General features: G+C 39.1%; 1 long non-coding RNA gene across 1 annotated transcript in view; it reads left to right on the top strand.

The window, feature by feature from the left end:
* Nucleotides 1-26,877, top strand: part of LOC130908508 (uncharacterized) — a 252,956-nt gene extending 226,079 nt beyond the window's left edge. Inside the window, exon 3 of the long non-coding RNA XR_009061609.1 lies at nucleotides 26,500-26,877. This is a non-coding gene — a long non-coding RNA (uncharacterized LOC130908508). The remainder of the gene's footprint in view (nucleotides 1-26,499) is intronic.
* Nucleotides 26,878-27,890: the final 1,013 nt, after the last annotated feature.

The following is a 27,890-nucleotide window of genomic DNA, read 5'->3' as shown; positions in this document are numbered from 1 at the left end:
CACAGTTAAACAAGACTGTAATATGCATATTCAATAAACATTTATATCTTTTGTATTTGTATGTCTGTTCTATCAGGCGGATGGTGGGCTTGACGTTTATTTTATTCTCTTGGAGCTGGCAGAAAAATACGCAAGTTTCTCAATGTTTAAATAGTCTACATATTTTTATGATCAATATAAATGCATTTACACAACAAAATAACGCTGGAAAAGTTTGTTAAATATATTTCTCGTATGAGTGCAAAGCGCCACATTCGATTAATGTACATTCAGCGAAGCCGACACAGGTTTCTGTATAAAATCTTTAACAATCAATTTGAAGCCTTTCCATACCCCACTCCTACCACTTTCCGAATCACACGGCATACATTGTTCTTACTCAGATATTCAGCATCACCGATGGAATGGCGTACCGCACGCGTGCTGTTTTTAGACCATGACGTCGCATCATAAAGCGGAAGTAAAGCCGAAGTGGGACATTACAGATCCGCCCTCGCATAGAAACAACGTAATTTGTGCTACTTTTCTCCGGTAATCTTTCAAAAATGAACATGCCGATCACGCATTTCTTTTTTGGAACTTGTAGAAATGACTCTAGACATTACGACACATGAAGGATGTTTCCTTCTTGTCTGGTACTCCAGACTCACCACTGTTCCAGCTATTGAGTCTGGCCACTATTATGCGGATAACATTTCCAGGGCGGAGAAAACCACAGCAAACAGACAGCGGAGTGGACCAATCAGCGACGGGCGGGATGAGGGACTTGCGTGCCACTGGAGCCCTGAAACTAACAAACAACTGACAAACTGCACAGAATTTGTTGAAATCCACTCCACTAAGTTAGTGTTCAACCCGCGAACTCAAAGATTAAGCCAAATGTTAAAAATTCTGAACTTCCCCATTAACCTCCTGATTGTGGCCTACATGAACTGAGAGTTTGTTTTGCTTCGTAAACTAAATCATGCATGGTTGTTGTTGTTGCTGCAATAAAATAAGTGATGGAATGACTACAATATTCTATCATCCAATGCCACCCAACCTACCCTAACCCTTAGTCACCATCAGCCAAGGTCCCATATTCTTCAAGTATGATGGAAGCATGTGTTTTCAACAAGGGCAAATAATTAAGAAATTTTATATTAAAATTTTACATATACTGCAGACCTAAAAATATCTCCACAGTGCCACGGGAAGTGGGGTGCTGCAGCCCCCCCTGATGTTGAGGAGGGGAAAAAGTGTTTTGGTAGATAACTGAAACCACTCTTTGCCAATCAGCAGATTTGGTAGGTTTTTTTCACTAAATAAAACATATTGAAACAATTGCATATTTAACTTTGGGGATAAAAACTATGAAGAGGAGGCGTTAACATGGCACAAAAAACGAATTACCGATTTTTTTCTCTACAAAAACAGCAACATTTTCTAAAAATTCGAGGTCGAAAATGAAGATGATTATGATAGTTGATGATAGTGCCCAGCAAGGAAAGGTTAATTGCAGATTTAGGCCGTGGAGAACTTCAAATAGGTAAGACAGGCTTCCATTGTAGCCATGTTATTGTTTGTTGCTGCTTTTCAACTGCCGCCGTGCAGAGTGCTGTTGGATATTTGTGTACAATTTGTTTGAGTGTTGTGAAAAGTGGTTGTTAAACCGGGGCCTGTTGGACCTTTTAGTTTTCAAATGTGTTTGTGTGTCATTGCGCCATCTAGCTGCAGGGATTTGCATACACAGGCACTTTTATTTCCAATGCAAAAACTCCAAAACACACTGTAGGGGAAATACAATGCTGTCTGTGTAGTAGCTTAGTAGTAGTACATAAACTATCCAGCATGCGTGTTTACTGCAATCGCCTTGTATGGAGAAAAGGCGCGAGCACGACAAATTTGGACCTAAATGGCTGTTTCTGGATGGGAAAAACAAAATTATATCCTCAGCACCCCCTGCTGTGAGTGACTTCAACTAGCCCTGTATCTCCGTATACCATTTTTATATTGACAGTTTCAGCAACAGAACTGAAAACATCACATTCTATTAGACGTGTCACACACTTAGCCTCCTAGCTACTGCTCCAATTATATTGGCTTTGACTGTTATTATAAACATTCTAATATTTACACTTGTACTCAGGTAAGTCTCTGAACAAACATTGACACATAAACTACCTGACATTTGAGACGAAACATGACAAGAGATATCATGATGCATTTATTTGTAGTCACTAAACCATAATCTCACCAAACTGTGTACTAGCTGTGATTTGCATAACTATCTGGGGAACGGCATTTACGACCACTTGGCAATACACAGTACAAATGAATGTTGCAAAGGAAAAAAATATCACAGCAATAAAACATTTTGAAAACCATTAAAGCTTGGTATAAACAGGACCCCACTAATATTTACAATCCTTCAACATAAAACAGGTAAGAGCTATTATTCCTCCCTCCAACATCAAGCTTTCATTACTCTTATCAGACAGACATGCAAATACGAATTTACCTAGACAGTCGAGCAGATTTTCCCCAATTTTGCAATTTGCCTGATCAACGAGTGTTTTTTTCCCAATTTTTCAGCTATTGCACCAACACTTTTTTATTTGGATTGTTTGATATTCTTGGCCTGTTTGTGTTTTTCAACATACTGTTACCATCATTTAACTGCTGCATTGCTAATCGATAAAAAATTTGAACATGTGACTGCTTCTAACTTGAAAAACTTCTCATTTTGGTCATTTGTAAATTAAGGGATCCCTGTAATTCTGATCTTGGTAGTGGTGGATGAAGTACTCACGTTTTGTAAAAGTACAGATACAGGTGCAATAAATTAAGTAAAAATACACGTATCTAAGAAAAAAAAATACTAAAATAAAAGAACAAAAGTACTTGCGTTAAAATGTACAAGTAAGAAGTAAAAATATTTTCCCCCGATGCAAAAATGTAATATCCAGAGATCTGAGTCAGAAAAGGACACCAAAATTCATAGACTGCTCAGCTTCATTAAAAATTGTGCAGAATGAAAAAAAAACAAGCAATAACATTGACTACACTGCAAACAGAACATCAACAAGCTCAAAAACTCAAAAACTTACCTTAGTTGCAGATTGCAAGCAACTATCAGGTGCATACCTTCATCTACTGTACAAAAGTGTGGTGGTTTTTATTGCTCTATACCCGGGGTCCTCATTTAGCAGACCACGGTCCACGACCGGACTACGGCACACGTCTCTGCCCACCAAATGGCACTTAAAAAAAAAAAAAAAAAAAAGACTTTAAAAAATTTTTTTTAATATATATTATTCGTATGATTCGCCAATCTATTGCTATGCGCTACTATGTTGCCATCTCTATGACAAAGATGCGCTGATTGGCAGAGAGACCCTGCATGGTGCAAGCTAGAGTGGACGGACCGCAACAGTGTCAAACACGAGTCACACCCGGCACTTTTCAATCTGTTTGTTTACATGCCACCAGTAGAAGACCGAATCAAACAAAATGGCATGCTCAAATTTGACCAAGAGAAATAAAGTGGAGAACGAAAATCGCCGTTTCAATGAGGAATGGATTGACTAAAATGCGTCCATTTTACCACATGCAACTACCAAACCGATGTGCTTAAAATGCTTAAAGAGAGTTGCTCTGATAAAAAGTGAAAATGTGAAACGCCATTTTTTAAGACAAGAAAATGTTTTGTTTATTTTTATTTAATCAAAATGTGCATTGTATTTTTATTTGGTCAAAAGAAAACCACCTTTGACCTGCATAAGCGGAGTTTAAGGGGTGGCCGAAAAGTGTCATTGCATATAATTTACTTTCCTATATATAAAGATTGTAAAGCATTAAAGCAAACAACAAAAATTAATGAAATGAACAAAAATATATATATTTATAAAGAGTCAAAATGATTTTTCGAACAGATCATGTGATTAGCACCTTACTCCGTCATTTGCTTTCCAAATTATTTACAAAAAAAAATAGGATAAGGGCAATTTTATTTTTCAAATGATTTTTTTTCTTTGTTTCTTTTTTTTTTTTTTTTTTTTTTAATTGAAGCAACTTTTTGAGGGATTGAATGATTTAGACACAAATGTCCTATCCATAATGTGGCACAAATGCAAAAAAACATACGTCAATCAAAAAAGTTACTTCGTTCAAAAAAAAAAAAAAAAAGACTGCAATCAAAAAATAAAATAAAATAAAAATAGCTTTCAAATGCATTTTTGGAGTTTCAAATATATTTTTGCATTCAAACACATTTTTTTGATTGAATAGTGAAGACACAAATCTACCTCCATATGGCTCGGCCCAGGGGATACAATTTTTGACTGGGGTAACTACATTGGCACGAGACCGGCGGGCGTACCATATTCAATGGATGACGATCATGGCGAGTATAGACCCTACTCACCTACGTCACAAAATGGGCGTGTCGCTGTTTCCGGCCGCCATATTGTACCTTTTTTCAGACCTATTCTCATTGTTTTCAATTAGTCGAGCAAGTTATAGAGCAATTCATGGAAGCCCCGGTGTTATCTGACGCTGTAAACTCATTGGATCCATTGCATAAAAGGCGTTACGTAGAAAAGCTTCAGTTTATCCATTCGCCAGATCCGTATTTGATGCCTAAATCGATGTTTTTCGACCCGCTGGCTTCGCCTGACATCTGATATCCTGATATTTACAACTATCTTGTCCACACAAAATCAGCCTATTCTCACGAAAGTTTGAAAAACTTTAAGAGCTTGGAGGCTTATAAATGCTACGTTGCTGGTTGGGTGAAACATGTCCTCGTACACGAAAATTCGGCAGGAATCTTGTGCTCGGAAGGTGAGTTACGAAATTTTCAATTCAAAATCTTTTGTTCTTGCTAACATCCACTGTCAAGTCTAATGTATTTCATATCATTTGTCAATGGAGCTAGGGCTTTTAATGTTTATATGGTTTAGCGATAGCACTCTCACTATATACATATATAATACGTAATAAATATGAAGTGCGATAGCACTACTCCAGATTGTCCCTAGTTGAATTTATTTTTTGGCTTTTGACTTCAATAGTGAAATTGTAAATTAATTGTATGACAACTGTCTGATTATCCCCTTATAATTATATATTTTCAGGTAGTTCATTCACAACATCTGAGTGTATGTTGTCGGCGATTAGCCTAGCAATGATCTTAATTGTGGTTGTCAGCCCAAAACCCTCTAAATATATATTAAATGCATCTTACCAGATATAAAATGACTACTACATAATCTGTGGTAGTCGTTTGGAGCCCAGTTTTCTCGTCGAATTGCAGCAGTCAATCTCGGTCTCCTCTTCGGGTCTCTCGGAATACGGTAAAAATTCAAGTCTCTCCGTCTATCTTCTCTGTTTTTGCAACCGACCGCCACACACGACTTCACCATTTTGATTATTAATGTTAACGAGCAGAAAAACACGCCATAATAGGAGGAGTTTACGAAGCGCTAATGCATTAACATGACTAGTATCCGGACAACATGGCGCGGGGGCGTGGCTGTGACGTCACGTGAGTAGGGTCTATAGCTGTCCTAAGCCGCCTGATTTAGAATTCCCCTCAAGAATGATCGGAAACAAAAAAACACTCATTTTCAACTTATTATTATAACTATTATTTTAAGTTAATTTTATTGCTGACACTGCATTTTGGGGTCATCAACATGTTTTGCCCCCCGGCCCAAAAGTCAAACTCCGCCTATGTCGACCTGCCTTGTACTTGACCGACAATAATAAATGGACCCATGCTTGTACAAAAAAAACAATTGTTGACCGAGATTTTTATTTGATGACCCCTGGTCTATATCTTGTTCACCTGCCTAATCTTGCTTGTACTCGTGTTGCTGCCTCTCGTGCTCGGTTACGGTATAGTTGCACGGGGCTTATCGATTGAACCGGATGCATGAAAATGAAACTATCAAATCACAATGAGGGACAAAAAAAAGGAACATAAAACTCAGGCAACAATTTGAAAAGTAGTGGGGTATAGAGTACAGATACCTTCTATAGACCCGACCCACCGACGTCACAAAATCACGTGCTCGCTGTATGGTTCCGCCCACTTGTCCGTCATTTTGTGTATGTATTATCAATGGTCTCAATTGATCGAGCAATTTATAATGCATTTCATGGAAGACCCGGTGCTTTCGGATGCCGTAAACTCACTTGATGCGTTGCATAAAAGGCGTTATGTGGAAAAGCTTCAGTTTATCCATTCGCCAGATCCATATTTGATGCCTAAATCAATGTTTTTCGACCCGCTGTCTCCGCCGTATTTGCCTGACATCTGCTAGCTACCCTGAACTGTACAACTATCTTGTCCACACAAAATCAGCCTATTCTCACGAAAGTTTGAAAAACTTTAAGAGCTTGGAGGCTTATAAATACTTCGTTGCTGGTTGGGTGAAACAGGTCCTCGTCCATAAGTGTATGTTGTCGGCGATTAGCCTAGCAATGATCTTAATTGTGGTTGTCAGCCCAAAACCCTCTAAATATATATTAAATGCATCTTACCAGATATAAAATGACTACTACATAATCTGTGGTAATCGTTTGGAGCCCAGTTTTCTCGTCGAATTGCAGCAGCCCATCTCGCTCTCTTCTCTCCGAGTCTCTCGGAATCCGGTAGAACTTCAAGTCTCTCAGTCTTCTCCGTCTATCTTCTCTGTTATTGCAACCGACTGCCACACACGCCTTCACCATTTTGATTATTAATGTTAACGAGCAGAAAAACACATCGTAAATAGGAGGAATGTACGTAGCCGTAACAGGGAAACATGATGTGTTGACGGACAATTGGGCGGCACCAGTCAGGAGGAAGGAGTTGTGACGTCACGTGGGTAGGGTCTATAAAATGTAGTGAAGTCAAAGTAAAACATACTTAGTATTTGTACTCAAAGTATAGAAACACAAAAATTTACTTAAGTACACTAACGAAGGACTTTTACTTAATTGCATTCCATCACTCGATCTTGGGTGCTTTTTTTTTTTTTTTTTTTAATATATATTTACCTGATGTTTCTTGATAAGGATACATTTAACTCGTAATCAGCACTAAAGTGAGCAGAGGGGACAGCTAGAATGAGTAGCTTCAAAGAATTGAGGAGAATCAATGCTTTTGCTGTAGGGCAGATTGCCAGAGATGAAAAAGCAAATGGGCGCCTTTTCACCCAGAAGGTATCACCATATATTTAGTCTTCAAATTAATGGCATCAGAGTAGGTCTAAAAGCTGTGACGCTCGAGTTACCGAACCAAGCCCTGACAAAATAAGCTACTGTCCGTAAGAGCTAAAAAAAACTCTAAACCATGCTTATTAATTCAAGTAAACAAAGAATGCAGCTCAGTGACAAAGTAATTTGTTGCATGTTAAAATGATTGAAAATTCCAAGTCATCGCGGGATGTGAATGAGTATTCTGTCTCTGAGTCAGCCGTCTTCCCAAGTGTACACTACATTTCAACCAAAGTCAGCTGGGAAAAGCTCATGTTCTTCCTCTACTTGCATGAAGTCCTTCTTTGTAAAGGTGTTGTAAAAACTTCAAGATAAATGTACACAGGCACAGAATCATAATGTGGACCAAAATGTCAAAATTCATAGGATTTTACCAGTAAGCGTGTACTTTCACTCCTCCAGAATGAATCCCTTGATGACGCCATTTGATTTCCACATGACTAGTACACAAAAACAAAGTGCATCACCATCGAGTGATTACATTGTAATTCTGATATTCGAAGCCCCCCCAGCAAAGTCGACCCATAACTGATTGCTCACCCTGTTCACCTCCCATAATGACTCATTTCAGCTACGGCAATGCTGAGCCTTGGCCCAGGGACCCGGCAGTAATCCTCTGCATTAATTAGATGACCCCTGGAGATGTCTGCAACTGCATTGCGAGGCACAAAGACAGTCTCTCTGCTTATTGTTTATAGCTGGCTGTAAAGGTTCCAGCAGTGGGAGAGATTAAACCGATCAGGAAGATGAGAGTGGTGGGGATGGTCAGCTGGAGGGCAATCATGACTTACTGAATAGTAATTATGTCGAAATATTATTTGCCTCTTTGGCTTACATTCAGTTCAATATGGTGATTGATTAAGAGTGGGCTATCTTCCCTCACTGAAATGTTTGCTTGCATCCAAGCTACTGTCCATCAAAATGTTCTGAAATAGTGACATTATTGACAACATGCTCCTGAAATTCTGAGCTGTTTAACCAATCAGCATTAGAAATAATCACACTTCTTGATGAGCTCCTCTTGTCCTGATCTATTCGACTGCTCTTTTAAAATTTATGGAACATTTATATCCTGTTAGCCCCAGCTAGCTACTTCTCTCTCTTACTCCACCCACTGCAGCAAACCCCCGACCAATTATAAGCACCTGATGGTGTTGCTATTATGTTTGTTAGCACAGGGCAAACAATAATCCACGAGCCATTTGACATATATTTGCAAGCAATTAAACAGCATCCAAGTTATTTGCAGATATACAATATGCTGTGTATAGGCAATCAAATCAATTCTGATAAACTTCTGATACATCAGATGTAACATGTTTTTTCTCCCCACAGAAATCATTTTTAAAAAATCAGTTTCATCATAGAACCAGTGAATGCTTTAATTAACATGGAGGAAGTCGGAGTGAAGTCACGATGACGTCACCTCGCTTAGCAACGGGTCGCCATTTTGCGAAGGGGGAACGCGCAGCTAAACATTCCATTGACAAACGTCTGAAATTCATATATTTCTGGTGTGTTTTGCATCTTTTTTTCATAAACATGGCTTCCTATTATCACGAGTCACTGCCGACAGACGCGAGGAGGCAGTAAAATTACCGTGTAGTGGCTTGGAAATTTGCCCTTACAAACTTGCAGCTGATAGCTGGATGAACAATCAAAAGGAATGGCCTGCAGTGGAGTTCGGAAACATCTACAACTACCTCATAAAGTCACCCAGTAAGTTGACCTTTATCAATTCTAGGTGACGAGTACTCACTATTTTTATTTTTATTTAGTTTTTTAAAACCTTTTCTTTGCCTTTAAGATACTTTTTGCATGTATTACCCTCTAATCCTTTTAACCATTGGTTTTTTTTGGGTTAGCTTTGAAGCAGTTGACCACATTAGTCACGTAGCATATTTAAGTCGTCCTTATTTGATATAACTACATTTAAGTATTTTCTTAAGGCATTTTTTTAGTACGTTCTGCCTGTATGCATCTAAACAAAACAAGTTTAGAGCGCACGGTAGTACTTTGGATGTCAAATTCGACTCATGTTGGACGTTTCGCCGATGTAGCACATTTTGGCAGAACACGGTAATTCACCTCCAAGCGTTATTTAATTATTTAAGTTACAGTAATAATAACCTCCGCCTAGTCTATTGAATCGTAGCAGCTAATTGTGGCAAAAAAAAACAACAAATCAATTAAAGTTTACTCAACAGTAATAAAATGTCGGCTGCAAACGTATATGTGCTTGGATTTAGGCTCCCACAGGCGAGAATAGTACACGGAACCGTCTTCTTTTACTGTTCCTCGTTTAATTGCTTTCAGTCATTTGTTTCTCCTTTTCTTCTCGCGAGGAAGAATGAAGAACTTCAAATGCGGCTCCGAACTCTTCCTTGCGTGACAACCCGCAACACAGGAACTTTTAGCCATTCCGACGGAAAAAAGACGGCAAATAAGATGAAAGTTCAATGCGTTTGTATTACAAGTGACTCGTCTTTCTCCCCATTGTCAATATGTCGACGCTTTGTTGAGGTTGGTGACGTCATTAAATGCCTGGATGTCCGACTGCCTCTATTGCAGCAACTAAGTGTTAACACTCCCACTAAAATGATTTTTCACCACTCTCACCTTTTGAGGCTTAAAGAGCAAAATTACTTCCTAAATGCTTGTGTAATGGAGCAGATCATCCATTAACTAAACCATAAATTAGATGACCTTGTCCGAATCTGTACCCCTCAGCACACCTATACTATGCTAAATGCGAAAGTGTACAAGCTTTAGCATTGTGTGCAGAGGACCACAAAATTGGAAGGAACTTAATGAAATGTTTAAAATTTCACATTCCATCTCCATTTTCCAGAAAATACTCTAACTCAACTCCTAGCAATGTCTGATATGCTGATTCTTTGAATAACACTACTACTTTACTTCACATCAAATCTAATGTAACCAGAATGTTGAAATTATCCATAGTTAATTGTGTGTTCGTGTATGTGTATGCTGTCCATATCTATAAAAATATATGGCCAATATCTAGTATTTGTGGAAAACTAGGCCCCATACTAAAACTTTTAAATAGCTTCCTCGAAATGTCCTTTTTAAACATCTAATTGTATAAACATATACCGTACTGTATATGCTTGTACAGTGGGGACAATAAGTATTTAGTCAACCACCAATTGTGCAAGTTCTCCTACTTGAAAAGATTAGAGAGGCCTGTAATTGTCAACATGGGTAAACCTCAACCATGAGAAACAGAATGTGGAAAAAAAACAATAAAAAAACACACACATCGTTTGATATTTAAAGAGTTTAATTCCAAATTAGAGTGGAAAATAAGTATTTGGTCACCTACAAGCAAACAAGATTTCTGGCTGTCAAAGAGGTCTAACTTCTTCTAACGAGGTTTAGCAACGTTACCTGTATTAATGGCACCTGTTTTAACTCATTATCGATATAAAAAACACCTGTCCACAACCTCGGTCAGTCACACTCCAAACTCCACTATGGCCAAGACCAAAGCGCTGTCGAAGGACACCAGAGAAAAAATTGTAGACCTGCACCAGGCTGGGAAGACTGAATCTGCAGTAGGTAAAATGCTTGGTGTAAAGAAATCAACTGTGGGAGCAATTATTAGAAAATGGAAGACATACAAGACCACTGATAATCTCCCTCGATCTGGGGCTCCATGCAAGATCTCACCCAGTAGTGTCAAAATGATAACAAGAACGGTGAGCAAAAATCCCAGAACCACATGGGGGGACCTAGTGAATGACCTACAGAGAACTGGGACCACAGTAACAAAGGCTACTATGAGTAACACAATGCGTCACCAGGGACTCAAATCCTGCACTGCCAGATGTGTCCCCATGTATCAAAAGATTTTAAGTACAAATCTCCTTCCATCAGCAAGGGCATTGAAGATGAGATGTGGCTGGGTCTTTTAGCATGACAATGATCCCAAACACACAGCCAGGGCAACAATGGAGTGGCTTCGTAAGAAGCATTTCAAGGTCCTGGAGTGGCCTAGCCCGTCTCCAGATCTCAACCCATAGAAAATATGTGGAGTGAGTTGAAAGTCTGTGTTGTCCAACGACACCCCTAAAACATCCCTGCTCTAGAGGAGATCTGCATGGAGGAATGGTCCAAAGTACCAGCAACAGTGTGTGAAAAGCTTGTGAAGAGTTACAAAAAATGTTTGGCCTCCGTTATTGCCAACAAAGGGTACATAACAAAGTATTGAGATGAACTTTTGGTATTGACCAAATACTTATTTTCCACCATGATTTGCAAATAAATTCTTTAAAAATCAAACAATGTGATTTTCTGTTTTTTTTTCCCCACATTCTGTCTCTCATGGTTGAGGTTTACCCATGTTGACAATTACAGGCCTCTCTAATATTTTCAAGTGGGAGAACTTGCACAATTAGTGGTTGACTAAATACTTATTTGCCCCACTGTCTATACCATGTATTGTATCCTATGAATGTGTGCGAATAACTACAGGTAGTCTCCAGTGTTCTGCAATTTCTTTCTACGCGGCGAAACGTCTACACAATGCTCAGCGCGCTTGCGCAAACATCCGCACACTACACACAACGGTTAAAAGCGGCTAGTAATCACAATTTATGTTTGTATTGAGTTTTTTATTACCTTTTCATTGCCTCAAAAATACTTTTTGCATTTATTTCCATCTCATATGTTTAACCATTGTGTTTTTTTGTGGTAGCTTTAAAGCAGAGTGTTGATCTGTTGACCACATTAGTCACATAGCGTATTTAAACTGTCCTTTTTTGATATAACTACATTTATTAATTTTCTGAAGGCATTTTTTAGTACATTCTGGCTGTATGCATCTAAGCAAAACAAGTTGAGAGCGCACGGCAGTACTCAGGGTGTCAAATTCGCCTCATGTGGGACATTTGGACGATGTAGGACATTTTGGCAGAACACCGGGTTACAAATGAGTTCTGTTCTTACGCTGGCGAAGTAACCTGGATTTTCGCGTAAATTGGAATTAACCCCTTAACTCATTCACTCCCAGCCATTTTCACCGGAGCAACAGAGAAATTGAGCATTTTGTAAAAGCATACATTTCAAACATAACTTTGACTTTTAACACAGCTATTTTTAGCTTTTGTTACACCCCAAACATCTGAATAATGTTTTTCTTCTACAAAATAACAAACAACAAGACAACTAGAGCTTTTGATAGCGAAGTAACAATTTATTTACACATTTGAACTGAGAGATGACGCTGTTGTGGCTGCGACAGCCGGGGTAAACTTTTCCGTTATCGCCGTCTGTCTCATCAAGATTGATTTTTTTTTCAGTCTTTACTTTTCTGGTGACCACTGCCTCATGGCGGAGTTCGCCTGGGGAACTTGTGTTCCTGGGGGGGGGGACTGGTTTGGCCATGCGCGTTTCCGGCTGAGTCGCTGGACACTGGAGGGTGCGGGGGACGCGAGCGGCTGAGCACGGCGATGCGGGCTCTGCTCGGCGAGCAGCACCGATTCAATCGATTCGTCCACTGCACTGGTGGTCCCGGTCGTTCTGCTCTGTCGTCCAACGCCTGGCATCCCGGGCGTCCTCCCGGATGTTCTGCTTGGTCATCCGCCGCCTGGCATCCTGGACGTCCATTCAGTCGTCTTCCGCCGGCGCCTCGGCCGTTCGTTCAATTGAATTGGGTTGCGGGTCTTACCAAATGCGCTACTGCCCTCCAGTGGCCAGTTTTATTGCTTTAAAATAGATATTCAGCATTGTGCTTCGGAGCTAAATTATATCAGAACCTAGAGATGTCTCTTGTGGAAAAAAAACCTAAAAGACATATGTCTTTGGGACACTGAAACAATTAAAAATAGAGCGTATTTATACGTTTTTGGGAGCAAATGAGTTAAATACCCCTAAATACCCCCCAAATCTCAAAATAACTATCCAAAACATTATACATCATTGTACTGTCATCACAGTTGGAGCTAAGTCCTAGCTAGACAGCAAGCCAAGCGATGTCAGACGTCCGTGTAGTTTGCTGACTTAATTTAGCTGCAGATGACATCATTACCTGCAGAAAGAAAATAAAATGAAAATGAAATGAAATCAGTTTCATCTTCAGTAACAGCAATTCAAATTTGCGTTTACAACTAGCTGCTGATACAGCCATAACAATCTACACAAATGATTAGCATGTATCAGTTAGCGTCATCATCAAAAACAATCACATAAACTCACCCCAAGTATCTGACCACAATTGAAAACGGACAATAAATGGTACAAAAGGTGTTTTATACAGGTGTTGCCTCTGTTAAGGCTTCACAGGCAACAAATGTGCACTCAGGTTTGCAGCTGTAATCTTTCTCACTCGGCTGCTCAACACTTTCGTGGGGCTAATGTGCTCTTCCTCGTGTGTGCGTGAGTGCTCTTCTTCGTGTACGCAAATACTTACTTGCTTAATTACTTACTTACTGCGCTCTTACTCGCGTGTAGAAGTACTACTTGCTTTAAGCTTCCTGCGCCAAAATAAAAGCATGCATCACAAAACAGAGGTAGACACTATCAAAAAAAAAATGCCGTAAAGTCAAAATCACGTAAGTCGAGTATGTCGCAACTTAGAAAGTCATAGTTTGGTTTAATTCCAAAGTCCGGGATATTTGAGCCCTGTGACTTTGTAAACATGCACATCTAAATATATATGTATATAAATGTCCTAAAAATATAGCTGAAATTTCAAATGAGATAGATGGTAAGAAAGTAAGCCATAAAAAATGTTATCTGGTAACATGAATAACAAGGTGAAAGAAAAAGTCAAATTGAAATTAAAAAAAATGTCCTCTTTGTATGCGCATCTGCTGTAGTTGTTTAGTTTTTGTGTTCAAGTTACTCACTCCATCATGCGACATCCCAAGTGCTCCATTTGCTTCTCATTAGGGATCATCAGAGTGAAACAGATTCGCAAAGCTGCTGACAAACCCATGCAAACGTAAATACACATTCGCACTCATGCACACACATACTACTACAACACCCTCATAATTCACTTGTTATCCTCTCCATATGTAAACTGTTATGATAGTTGGCAAAGACCCATCTAAACATTAATATGAGGCTATGGTATTGCAAAGTACTCTAGTATTTTATGGTGCATCACAACATTTTTCAATGCACTCACAATTCATATTCACAGGCTAATAAAGATCATTTTATGGTTATGTTAAGAAGTGAAAATGTTTTATGGATATACTGCAATACAGAGGGTTATACACTATTGGAGTGAAGTAGTGCATGGCGTCTGAGTGTTTTTCTTCTGAATGCATTTAAATGTTTTATAGTCATACTGGATTACTGTTACGTTTTTGTATGTGTATGATGTAGAAATTTGAACCAAAACTGAACTATTAAATCAATTGTTCTCCCATTTCTTGTTCACAAAGCAACCAAGCTTGGTATAGACAAGTTTCCGAGGTACTTCAGCTTTACTTCCGCATTTTTGCTCGCAACTTCCGTTTTACATTTTCTCTAACCAAAACAACAGTGGAGCTGGAGTGGCATTACTCATCAAAATCCCTCAGGAAAAAAAAAAAAAAATTGGAAATGTCGCATCCATCTGCCATCATCACGACATGGTAGGACAACATGTTAATGCTGTGTTATGGAAGGTATGTTCTTCCTATCCTTGCATTTTCATGTGTCGCGCGCTCAAAAAATACTAAAGCTAAAATTCTTGCGCATGAAACTCGTTGCCTTTAGTATTATTATGATGATGATTGTAGTTATGATGATCTTTAATATTATTTACTACAACTACTGTATCTGTAATGGCTAAGAGTCGCCACAACCAAAATAGTTTTGTATTTTATTGATTTAAAGTGCATATGAGACCAAAAAGCATGTTTATTTCATATTACACGCGGTGTTTTATGCTCCTGAATGAAATGGACCGCTTGGATGTGTATGGAAGCGATCGTTTTATAAATTCAATTTTTAAATCCCGCGCCATTAAAATGAGTGATTTCCAGCTCCAGTGTCGGGTTAGGATGAATGTGAATGTGACCAAACGGCTGCAGGCTTTTGTAGCTGCACAAGGGAGGGGCGTGTAAGCCTTTTTGGGTTTCAGAAAGTTCCCGTTCACCCCGAGATCGGCCAGAACAAGTGTGCGACAACTGTGGGACTATTGGACTTACGAGGAAGTGAGCAAACATAGTGTCCTGTATTATGTCAAATACTGGGCTCATGGCACTCGTTTTAATACGGAGCTGCTTGCATTTTGTGGCTGACAATGGTCCTTGTCCACCGAGAATGCCACTCAGTCGAGGAATGGCGGCTTGTCGCAGAAGGGGAATGATGAGCTCTCCTGCCTGCAGCAGGGGAACGACGAGCTGTAACTTGCTTGCCGCCGGGTGGGTTGCTGATTGGCAAAGATAATCGACAACCTCGCCACCATGTGAAATGATCCGGGGTATTTTTGTGTGATTTTTCGCTTCGAAAAGCGAAAATAAGACTTTGAGACATCACTTGGTTCGGGTTAGCATGTCGGCTAGCTGTTACGCCTCCTGGTTTGTTTACGCTCTCCGAAGCGGGGGCAGGGAAATGACAAAATATATCGTTTGGGAGGTGCCAAGAAGTTGACAGTTTTGACCATTATGCAGTAATTTTGCTATGTCTTACTGAATAAATGCATTTTTAATATTTCACAAGACTGTTATTAGTCATGACCATACCATTTATTTAGCAATTACAGGAAAAATACTTGGATAAAAAGAATTTCTTGTAAAAATATTGTTGTAGTTAGACTGATACAGTGACATTTTGCTGCTCCCTTCATCGCATTTTCCTCGTTCCCTCAATAGGCCGAATTCTAAATCAGATGAACTCACGACCCTGCCGACATCATGCTCCATTTGGGGACACTAGAGCGCTAAAATGGCAGGAGTGGCTAAACGTCAGATTAAAAGACAAATTTCTCGTCATCTGCGCTTTGCCAAATTGTTGTATATAGTCGAATTGTCTCAAAATATGATTCTAATTCACATAATAATGCTATTTAAGGCTTTTTTTTTTTTTTTTTTTTTTTTAATCCTGTCATACGCACTTTAATGGCAGTGGATGGAAACACAATCAGATACCTGAAAAGCTTTGAAGCATCCAGTTGAATATGTTCTAATACATGAATATAGCAATTTTGTGTTCATGAAGGCAGATGTGGAACCAAGACAGTACCACCACAAAGCAATAACAGGTACATTTATGTTCAATTTGACTACAATTCTGCGTGTTGCGTCACAACTGAGACATCATTAGTTTTGCATTAGCTTCAATGATTAAGAAATGGAAAACAGTCATCAACTACAAGTCATACACTGGCTTTTTACCCTAAATGGTTAAATTCAAGCGTTACACGTTTTATGTTCGTTTGTTAACAGGAATAAAACGCTGTTAGGAAAGAGAAGACAACTTGATGTGCCTCACCACGACACTTACGTTGATGGACATACAGTATATCGAACTACGTTCTACCTTAATGAGGGAAGGGTCGATTTATGGTCTACCTTTGTTAATATTTTTCTAATTTTAAATTTTGCGATTTATTGACCTGTTTTGCACATGCACTAATCGTTTTAAATAAAACAAGAAATTGAATCATGTTGTCAGAAAGTTTTATTGCGATCAATATATGCAATAAAAAAGACATATTTGTGTTTATATGTACATGTGTGATGAGCTCATAATAATCTAAACGGATGAACAATACCTTGTAGTATTTCCTTGTAACAACAAAATCTGTGCCAGCCGTTCTGCATTTGGAAACTGTAATATTATTTGTAATTTTACCTCATTTTGGTCACTCAAGTGGCCAGCGTATCAATCTACACGGCATGTTAACCAGCCTGCCCAGCCCGTTGTCCACAAAGTGATAAGAACAAACGCATAACACAGAAAGTCCTGGAGCTTCATCTACGTCGTGCTGAATCCATTTTTGGAGATTACGTGGTTTCTTCTAGTTTGATTTTTGCAGTTTTAACTTTGTCTACATACTGCTTACTTCAACCGCACTTCATGTTGTTCTGTCTAAACCGGAAGTCCGTAGCAGAAAATGTCCAAGATGGCACCGCCCATGTTTCGCTCATGTTTTCTATAGAGATTAACTTCTTAATTTTTAAAATCTATTTGGCCCAGCTGATGACAATTAAAAATAAAATATGTCGGAGTCCTTAATATTCGCCCGTTTTATGTCCTTGGAAATACAACAGCACACGGATTTAAAAAAATATCTTTAGAAATTATTTTTCTCAGTTACTTTTATTCAGAAGCTGTAAAAAGTAAGAAAATCAATGTGTGTGAACCTCAATCAAATTAAGAAAATAAGCACAAAAAAGTAAAAGATCTATTTGTGTTAGTCTCCACTGAGCTGATTCCCAAGGCTTTGAGAAAAATATAACTTATAATATTCATTCAAGTTGACCATCTAACCATATTCACCTCGTTTATGAATGTTTTTTTTTTCTTTATCCTTTCCACAAGAGAAACTACCTTGTAATATTAGTATGTATTACGATCAACAACACAACCTGAGTGTGCTGTGCAAGTCAACAAATTGTAAATTCACTTTGTCCACCTCAGTTTCTTTTCGCTCTCATTTTTGCCCTCTCTCTTGAAAGGGATTTTTCTATCAGTACTATCGAGACGGTTGATCAATACCCTCTGCTCAGGTATGTAATGGATTTGAGCTTTCTCCTCACACACTCCAAGCACTCATTCTCTCTCTCGTGTCCCTCTCTGTGACTCACATTTCAAATAAGAGCATTCATTGATACCTATGCTAAGGCTTAAATGTTTGCCAAAAAAAACTTACTGTATGGTTGATTTCTGGAATCAAAGGGAAAAAAAAACTTTAGAATCTTAATGAAACTTAACATTTAACTATAGAAAGCTTTAATAAGGGCATAAATTCACAGCCTGTCAGAGCGAGATAAAACTGTGACAATGCTGAAAAGGATTTGAGAATATCAAAAGACCTAGAGGGAACAACAAATAGACACGTAAAAAGTTGACAATGACTAGGAAATGAAAAAGAACAATGGAATCCAAGAGTACTGACAGATGAGAGAACAAAAAGCGCTACTGATGTAAGTGGGGGAAAAAAAGCAGGAACAAAGGTATTCTAATCCAGAACACAAATGGGCTCTTTTTCTCCATCCATTCATTGATTCAGTAAACAACCTAAATTATAACTTATTTTCTAGTTTCCAACGGATGCTTCATTTGACATTGTTTATGGTGGTGCAGAACATTCATGTATGGCGGGACCAACATATGGAGGTAGTTGCAGTGTTGTGCATGAACGCGTTCAATGAACGATGGTTCATGAATACGTATATATTTTGGGCGAACTTAAATTGAACGTATCATAGTTCTGTCTCATGAACGTTATTGTAAGTGCATTCAGTCTAGCGGTTGTGAGTGGCATTCATAACCTCGTTCATAATCCTTTATGGCAAAACTGCAGACAAACCCAAAACACTACAAAAAACAAGCGTTAATAGCGGAAAACTATCCAAACTGGCAACCTAGGGTGCCTGTCACGGCTGTGTTTCAGCAAATACTGCAGCATAGACACAGGAGACGACAGCTTTTATAACTAGCTGTTCTGTCAGATTTTGCTCCCGAAGCTTTTATGGCGGTGAATAAGCATTCTTATCCCTTCAGTTGGACTCTCAATATTATCCAAAGGTGCTAAGTAAACAAGTTACATCATATAATTGCATCGTATCATGTGCAACATGAATACGGCATAAATAAATGCTTAACGGCACGGGGAAGACGTTAACAGTGAGAGTGTTGTGCAGTTGGGTTGACCACAGCCATATGGTAGGATGTGTGTGAGGTGAGCTTTCCTTCATGTGCGTCCATGACCAAGCGTAAGTACATATCCCTTTCTTTATAGAAAGTTTTTGGTGTTTATTTTGTAATAACTGCATTCGAGGCCATTTGTAATGTTACGAACATGCGCCGAACTGCAAAATTACAATTTCTGATGGGGTGTAAAATCTGACCGAACACCGGCCGAGCACCAACATTTAAACGGGTTTTACCATCAGGTCAGTACTGACGTGGATTTGAAATTTAATATGAAGATAAATGTGGCAGTTTCAGTGTTAAAGTGGATAAAATAATTGCTGCCTATGGTTCTATAGTGACTCTGTCAATAGCAGCTCACAGCAATTATCGGGGATAAGAAAGAACCACTACAAAAGCTCGTTTGGTTTTAATCCATGAACTTTAGTTAAAAAAATTTGAGTTATGAACTATGAACTCAACAATTCATTTAAAAAATTTTCAACTGCTATTTGAACTGGTTCATGTCAAAAATAAACTTTCACAACACTTTTAAGAAATTAGGAGACATTTGGGAACTATTTAGAACTTCAGTGGGGAGCACTGAAGTTTCACTGACTCATAACCTAAGACGTGGACAGGGAAATTGAGTGGGTTTGGTGCATCTCTGTCAGTAGTCTCTGCATGGGAGTAAAGGGGAGCTGGAGCTGGAGACTCACGGTCCACCTATGGCCATTCATTCATCTTCTGAGCTGCTTATCCTCACTAAAATTGTGGGGGTGCTTGAGTGTATCTCGGCTAGCTATAGGCGGTAGGCAGTACCCACCCTGAATTGAAACATTAGACTTTCATATATTTTAGATTTATTAAACACAACTGAAGAAGTTCAAGCCTTTTATTGTTTTAATATTGATGATTTTGGCAAAAAAGTCGAGAAAAAACAAAAAACCCTATCTCAAAAAAATAGCATATTTCATCCGACCAATTTTTTTAATAAAAAAAAGTCCACATTCAATTAATTATATCAGCTATGCACTCAATACTTGGTCAGGAATCATTTTGCAGAAATGACTGCTTCAATGCGGAGTGGCATGGAGGCAATCAGCCTGTGGCACTGCTGAGGTGTTATGGAGGCCCAGGATGCTTCGATAGCGGCCTTAAGCTCATCCACAGTGTTGGGTCTGGTGTCTCTCAACTTCCTCTTCACAATATCCCACAGATTCTCTATGGGGTTCAGGTCAGGAGAGTTGGCAGGACAATTGAGCACAGTAATGCCATGGTCAGTAAACCATTTACCATTGGTTTTGGCACTGTAAGCAGGTGCCAGGTCATGCTGAAAAATGAAATCTTCATCTCCATAAAGCTTTTCAGCAGATGGAAGCATGAAGTGCTCCAAAATCTCCTGATAGCTAGCCGCATTGACCCTGCCCTTGATAAAACACAGTAGACCAACACCAGCAGCTGACATGGCACCCCAGACCATCACTGACTGTGGGTACTTGACACTGGACTTCAGGCATTTTGGCATTTCCTTCTCCCCCATCTTCCTCCAAACTCTGGCACCTTGATTTCCGAATGACATGCAAAATTTGCTTTCATCTGAAAAAAGTACTTTGGACCACTGAGCAACAGTCCAAGGCTGCTTCTCTGTAGCCCAGGTCAGGCGCCTATGCCATTTCCAGCACACGCCTGTGCACAGTGGCTCTGGATGTTTCAACTCCAGACTCAGTCCACTGTTTCGGCAGGTCCCCCAGGGTCTGGAATCGGCCCTTCTCCACAATCTTTCTCGGGGTGCGATCCCCTCTTCTAATTGTGCAGCGTTTCCTGCCACACTTTTTCCTTCCCACAGACTTCCCACTGAGGTGCCTTGATACAGCACTCTGGAAACAGCCTATTCGCTCAGAAATTTCTTTCTGTGTCTTAGCCTCTTGCTTGAGGGTGTCAATGATGGCCTTATGGACAGCAGTCAGGTCGGCAGTCTTGCCCATGATTGCAGTTTTGAGTAATGAACCAGGCTGGGAGTTTTTAAAAGCCTCAGGAATCTTTTGCAGGGGTTTTGAGTTAATTCGTTGATTCAGATGATTAGGTTAGTAGCTTATTTAGAGTACCTTTTCATGATATGCAAATTTTTTGGGACGGGGATTTTTGGTTTTTCTTAACTTTTTTGCCAAAATCATCAATATTAAAACAATAAAAGGCTTGAAATACTTCAGTTGTGTGTAATGAATCCAAAATATATGAAAGTCTAATGTATATCAGTACATTACAGTAAATAATGAACTTCATCACAATATACAAATTTTTTTAGAAGGACTAGTATTAGGCCAAAAAGATGATCGAATTCAGACCAGAACAACACTATGAAACATCACCCATCCAAAGAGATGAGTGCCCTCTAGGAGAGAAAAAACATTGTTACCTCTAATCGGGTAATTTGAAGTGGTCAAACAGTCTATCATGCATGTTTTGGGGATGTGGGAGAAACCGGAGTACCTGGGGAAAACCCATGCAAGCACTGGGAGATCAAGCAAGCACCCCACTGGCAGGCCAGGGCCTGGGTTTGAACCTTTGATCACTGAACTGTGAAGCAGACATGCTAGCGACTCTTTCACCGTGCCTGTCTACGTATGGTATGTTGACGTAATACTGTAAAATCTGCTTTAGGAACTTGCTGAGGAAAGGAATGTGGGAATTCTGCTTTAAATAGTGAGGTTTTGTTGGGTTAAGGCTAGTGCTGTCAAATGTATCGCGTTAACGGGCGGTAATTTATTGTTTTAATTAATCACGTTAAAATATTTGACGCAATTAACACATACACGGAATGACCCGTTCAGGCGTTGCCTCAAACAGTTTACAATTACGCCGTTTTAGCACACTGAGAGCGAAAAGGCAGAGAAATGCGAGTGGACACAGGCGTTCATTGGACCACGCCTTTTATTGGCTTAAGCTTTTTAATTAAACACAACGCAAATCATACTGTATGCCATTTGCAGCCACCACTGACAGTCATGGTTGCCCAACTTCACATCCTGCATTTTGGCGGGACACTTAAGTCGCTGCAGCATCATTTAGTGAAAGCACAACAAAAGTAATATTCCTATCTCTCACAGGAGACACCTAATTAAACACAATGCAGAAAATACTTTACCATTTGCAGTCACCACTGACAGTCATGGTTGCCCAACTTCCAATCATGCTTTTGGACAGAACAGTTAAGTCGCTACAGTATCATTTAGTGAAAGCACAACGAAAAAATATTCCTATCTCTCGAAAAAATAATGTTCACAAAAAGAAAAGCGCTCAATGCAAAGAGAACTGGCATTCCCAATCAAAATAGCTATGCAAAATACACATAAAACTTACTCAGACTTTGCCTTGGCTAGATCTGTAGTTAATTTAAAACTCGCCATTGACAACTTGTGGTGTATTTCAATCACTACCTCACGTAGTTAAAGACACTGTGGAAGAACGGCAGGGGAGCCCGATGAGACGTCACCGTTCAGCGTCCTCAACAATGGCGAGCTACTAGTTTATTTTTTGATTGAAAATTTTACAAATGTTATTAAAACGAAAAAATTAAGAGGGGTTTTAATATAAAACTACGATGACTTGTACTCAAATTTATCTTTTAAGAACTACAAGTATTTCTATCCGTGGATCCCTTTAACAGAAAGAATGTTAATAATGTTAATGCCATCTTGTGGATTTATTGTTATAATAAAAATACAGTACTTAAGTATGTTGAATGTTCATGTCTGTCTTGTCTTTCCATTACAACAATAGTTTACAGAAAAATATGGCATATTTTCGAGATGGTTTGAATTGCGATTAATTACGATTAATTTTTAAGCCGTGATTAACTCGATTATAAATTGTAGTCGTTTGACAGCCCTAGTTAAGACCTGTCTTTTGGTGTGTATGAGAGGGCTTTAACTGGATCATCTGTAGAGGTAACCCAGTTGATGTCCTGCTGTCATTGAGCAATGTAGTTTAGGGATAAACCTGGAGGTCGAGGCAAATGAAGGACACAAATTCTGTTCTTAAAGGGATTGAGTGAGAATGGCCCTTTATTGCGGACTACTAGTCTAACTGCTGTGGTGTCAAGTGGTTCATTAGGTTTACTGTATTATATTTACTGACTTGGTGTTTCTGAAGGTGATAAAGCATCAGTTACTCTCTCTGGGTGGAACATTGGGAGTTGTGAAAAGGATGGAACGGTGGTATGGGTGGGGCCAATAACATGGTCTATTATATTGAAATTGTCTGACAGTAAATGAAGTTAATTGGCCGCTGTGATTGTTGAAATTACCAAGCAGTAAAGGAGATTGAAATGAAGAGCAGATGAAGGTTGAGATCCCCAGAGAAGAGGCTGGAAAGGCTTTGGTGGGGTGATCAATGAGCTATCTTTGGACTGAGATAGACCCAGCAAGGGTGAATTCAAGGCATTTCATTGAGGTGTTCTTTAGAGTTGGCAACTTTGTAATCAGAAAGTCTGCCTAGTGAATCAAAGCTAACCATCTACTCTGACATACTGAGTGACTTTTATGAAGATAGTCAAGCAACACCCCTAGTGTATAGCCAAGTGTTCAAAAAATCCATTTGATGTTGGTAAAGTTCTGTTAGGCAAGGAAAATACAGTTTCTTATCATCTGTTGTGTCATAGACGAGTGAGCTTTCTTGTTTAAGCATTGGACATTCTGTGGCAAAAAAAAACATACTGTAATGCTGGGCAACAGGCTGGTGGGAAGTGGAGGGGAGGGGTGATATTGTCCACAGATGAGAGGTTTGTTAGCAAAGTGGGGTTTGTTGAGGTGACATACATGGTCGACAGAGGACGAGTTTGTGAGTAGAGTGCGGCAGCGATGTTATGCTTGCACAGTGATGCAGATTGGTGTGAGCTCCTAAAACAAATTTTCATGGTTAATGTGATGCAAATTATAGCTAAACAGGGGTGACTTGTCTTGGAAGCGTGTATTACTGTCAGACTGAAACTATAATATCCATGTCTCAACACACAATTACTGTAAATATTACTGTTTCAGGTGAGTTTCCTCAGAACTGTTTAGATGGACTCAGTTGGTAAAGGTAGACGGTGCATACTTGTTATGATGCAACCAAAACAAATGTTGTGACATCCAACTTGTCAACACCAGGTACTCGCAACGTTTTGTAAAGCGACCTGTATATGAACAAACCTTATCATTATTTGTATTGACGTCAAATCATTTGACATTGTTTTAATTATGTATGGACGAGAGTGATTATCTTAAAGTATTGTTAATATATTGACAGAGTGGTTTGTTATTTATACGCAAACCGTTGAAATATTTGTGCTTGTGGCACCCCATCAACATTTTGTGCAAACTTCCTTTCCCGACGCGTAAGAGATAACATTGTCATCATCAGAAGAGAAGACATTTCTTCTTGAGCCGATCGATATCGGAGCTTATCCGCGCTTTGGAAAGTTAAAAGCAAGGATTATAGTGATCGAAATAAAACAATATTGCACATGAGACCCGTCTACACAGATACAATAAGGGAATGTATTGCCAGTTGCCACAAATTGAAGGGTTATTGAGAGTCGCTCAGCAGGAGATATGGCAGTACGTACAGTATATTGATTGCTTATAAATGGTGTAACAAGCTCGAAAAGGTCACCCAATGGAACGCCATCCATTTGTATGATGTTTTTTATAGTCATTCGGCTAAGTATTTAGCAATCCTAATATAGCATGAACAGATTTTGTGCATTGCTGCAACCAATTTTTGGCCCATCATTTCTATTTTGTTTTTGTTTTGTTTTTGTTTTTTGTTTTTTTTTTGCTTCTAACACACAGACAAGCTAACACACAAGCGCTAGCACTGTTGGTCCGTCCATTGCTGGGCATAAACAGAATGGTGTACAATACTTATTGAGCGTGTAGAACAAACATTAGACTTTAAATGATATAGAAATCAATACTATTGATGAAAAAGTTCGTAAGTGTACGGGCCACTTTACTAGCATGTTTGTTTAGCACTGTTCTTTGCAGGACACAAAACAAATGTATATCTCATATATCAATGTAAAAATCAGGTAAGTGAGCGCATACATCTGGCCAACTATACACATAACAGACACCTCAGGCCAATCTAATCTGAAAACCACTTCCATTACATGGATCCTGCCTTTTAGTGTCGATGGCACATGGCCATCAAGATAACAATGATCAATTTAGCCACCTAACTCAATGCAGCTGGTGATGGCTTATTGATGTCCTCGCATCCTGTGGAGCAAGGATGATGCTGCTGACTGCTGGACTTGCAGGTTGAGTCTGGGGCTGTCTGGAATGCTAAGTGGTAAAGTTAACCTTTTCATTGCCGAATATGGCATGATTGTTTGGGTGAAAAATCATAAATAGAGCGCTGACGAAGAAGCCCAAATAGGCGGGATGACTTTCCTGTGAATGTGGCTAAGTCACTTATGATAATTGTGGCATGGAATATCTAATGTAATTCACTGCGTGGTAGGTTCTGCATCTTAAATTATTTCTTTGTCCTACACTGTTATAAGGTGAGTCACTGGCAGTATTCATGAATCATCTCTTTGTACCCACTCATGCTCCATAATCAGTGCTTGAGGTTTAATTTTACAGTTTTATTTATTTATTTTTTGCTTTCAATATCACGATGTGTTTCTAACTTAGGTAAAAAGGTAGCTCCAGTTTTGTTTCCTCCACTGTATGGAAAATGTCACGCGATTGCGTGAAATGATGTCCCAGAGGTGCTTGATTGAATTCACGTTTGAGGTATGGATGGGCGATTCAATCAATGCCTTTGTCAACCATGAACTGCTGACACGCTCTAACCACATGAAGGTCGGAATAGTCATGCACCAGAAGTAGCTGAGAGCCATCACATATTCTGACAAACAGCTGTCAGAGTAACTCTTACGGGATTTTCCACACTAGCCCTCCATTGCCTCTCATTTTACCTGTTGCTTTTCCAATTTTCCAGGAGAAAGCAAATTTGATTTACGGATAAAGGACCCAAAACAAAGTGATTTGTAGCACTTTTGATTCTGACCAAAAAAGCGCCTTTAGAGTACATCTTGGGCCAAATACAATTAAAAGCACATACAGTCAACGGGGAGTTAGTACAAAATTGTATGGCAGATAAACAGTGGGCCTATTCAAACCGAAAAGGCACATGCATAAAATATTAAAGTCCAAACTTGGATCTGATTACTTACATGCCTAATTCTGACTCCAATGTGTGGAAGCTTCTCGCTCGTCTGTTATATCCTCTGCCCCAAAGGTTTAGCTTTAGTTCTTCCCATTGAGTTTGAGTACACTTATCTTTCTATAGTTGATTAAGAGTAGAACAAGTCTATAAATATTTTTTACCTCTCATGTATCTTTAACATATTGACTGTTTAAATTGTCACTCGTCCAGGTCATGGCTGACATTTTGCCACATCGACTGAAACTGAAGCTCTAATGGGCAGCTTGGATGGCTTACTTCTGCTGCTGACAGTCCTCTTTCTGTTTATCTAACCCTGTGATAGATGGGCTGTGGAAATGTCCTCTCCCTTGTGTAGCTGCAATCAGTTGGCCCATCACTACTGATAACACAACGTGCCAAAAACACCACCTCACAATAAGGCAGGGCCTCACAACATACCAGGTTAATGATACAGGAGGACTGGGGGTCACCCTTTGGACTCACAGACAATCAGTGTTGTAATTTTGTATCTATCTGAAGAAATTAGTTGTCTAATCTGTTTGTTACTCTTTGTGTTAGACAATTTCAAAAATGACAGCTCATCAATGATAAAAGGCAATAAAGGCATGCTGGAAGTTTGAATATTTTGCTGTTTAAAACTAAATATCAAATGTTAGAAATCACTATTCTGGTTGCTGTTATATGAACGTATGAAAACAGTACTTACTCATATATACTAGTAGATGGAGCCTCTATGAAATCAGTTCCAGTAATAGTGGACTATATGCATACGCAGAGGTTAAGGGGGGGGCATGCTCCCCTCCTCCCTGGTGGCCAAAAACTGTCATTGCATGTAATTGACTTTCTTATATATGAATAGTTTTCCGGTTAAATGTTGTCTATTAAAATTGTAAAACAATAAAACAAAAAACAAAAATGAATGAAATGAACTATAGACTTCATAATATATTGGTGTGGCGCGGGCCGATTAGTAGGGGGCCTTTCTCCGTCAAAGCTAACTGAATGGAAACACAGATATAGCGATTTTTACGTTGAAAATTCTTGTGCGTAAATGCATAAATCCCTCAATTCTTTATAAATATGGACGTAAAACAGTCTTGATTCTTGGTTACAAGCAAAAATAAAAAACAGGCCGTTAACATTTATTTTACATAAATATGTCGAATCTGCTGCTAGTCTTTAAACCATTGTGGTGCACTGCCTTATCACCGCAAAGAGCTTTTCACGTTGAAAATTATTGTGATTAAATGTGTAAATACCTGAATTCTTTGTATATATGGACGTAAAACATTCTCAATTCTTGGTTAAATGCAACAACAACAAAAAAACATGGACATTTAGCATTAGCTGCTTTGTGTAAATATGTCCAATGTGCTGCTAGTCTTTAAGCCATTCTGGCACCGCCATATCACCACAAAGACCTTTTTACGTTGAAAATTCTTGTGAACAAATGCTTAAGCCTCTGTGGCGCTGCCTTATCACCACAAAGATTGTTTTTACGTTGGAAATTCTTGCGAATAAATGCTTAAATCCCTGAATTCTTTATAGATATGGACGAAAAACTGTCTCGATTCTTTGTTAAAAGAGCAAAGAACCAGGCA

Source organism: Corythoichthys intestinalis, chromosome 20, assembly GCF_030265065.1.
Source record: "Corythoichthys intestinalis isolate RoL2023-P3 chromosome 20, ASM3026506v1, whole genome shotgun sequence".
In the NCBI taxonomy this organism is placed as follows: Eukaryota; Metazoa; Chordata; class Actinopteri; order Syngnathiformes; family Syngnathidae; genus Corythoichthys; species Corythoichthys intestinalis.
This window is presented reverse-complemented; position numbering and strand designations above follow the sequence as displayed.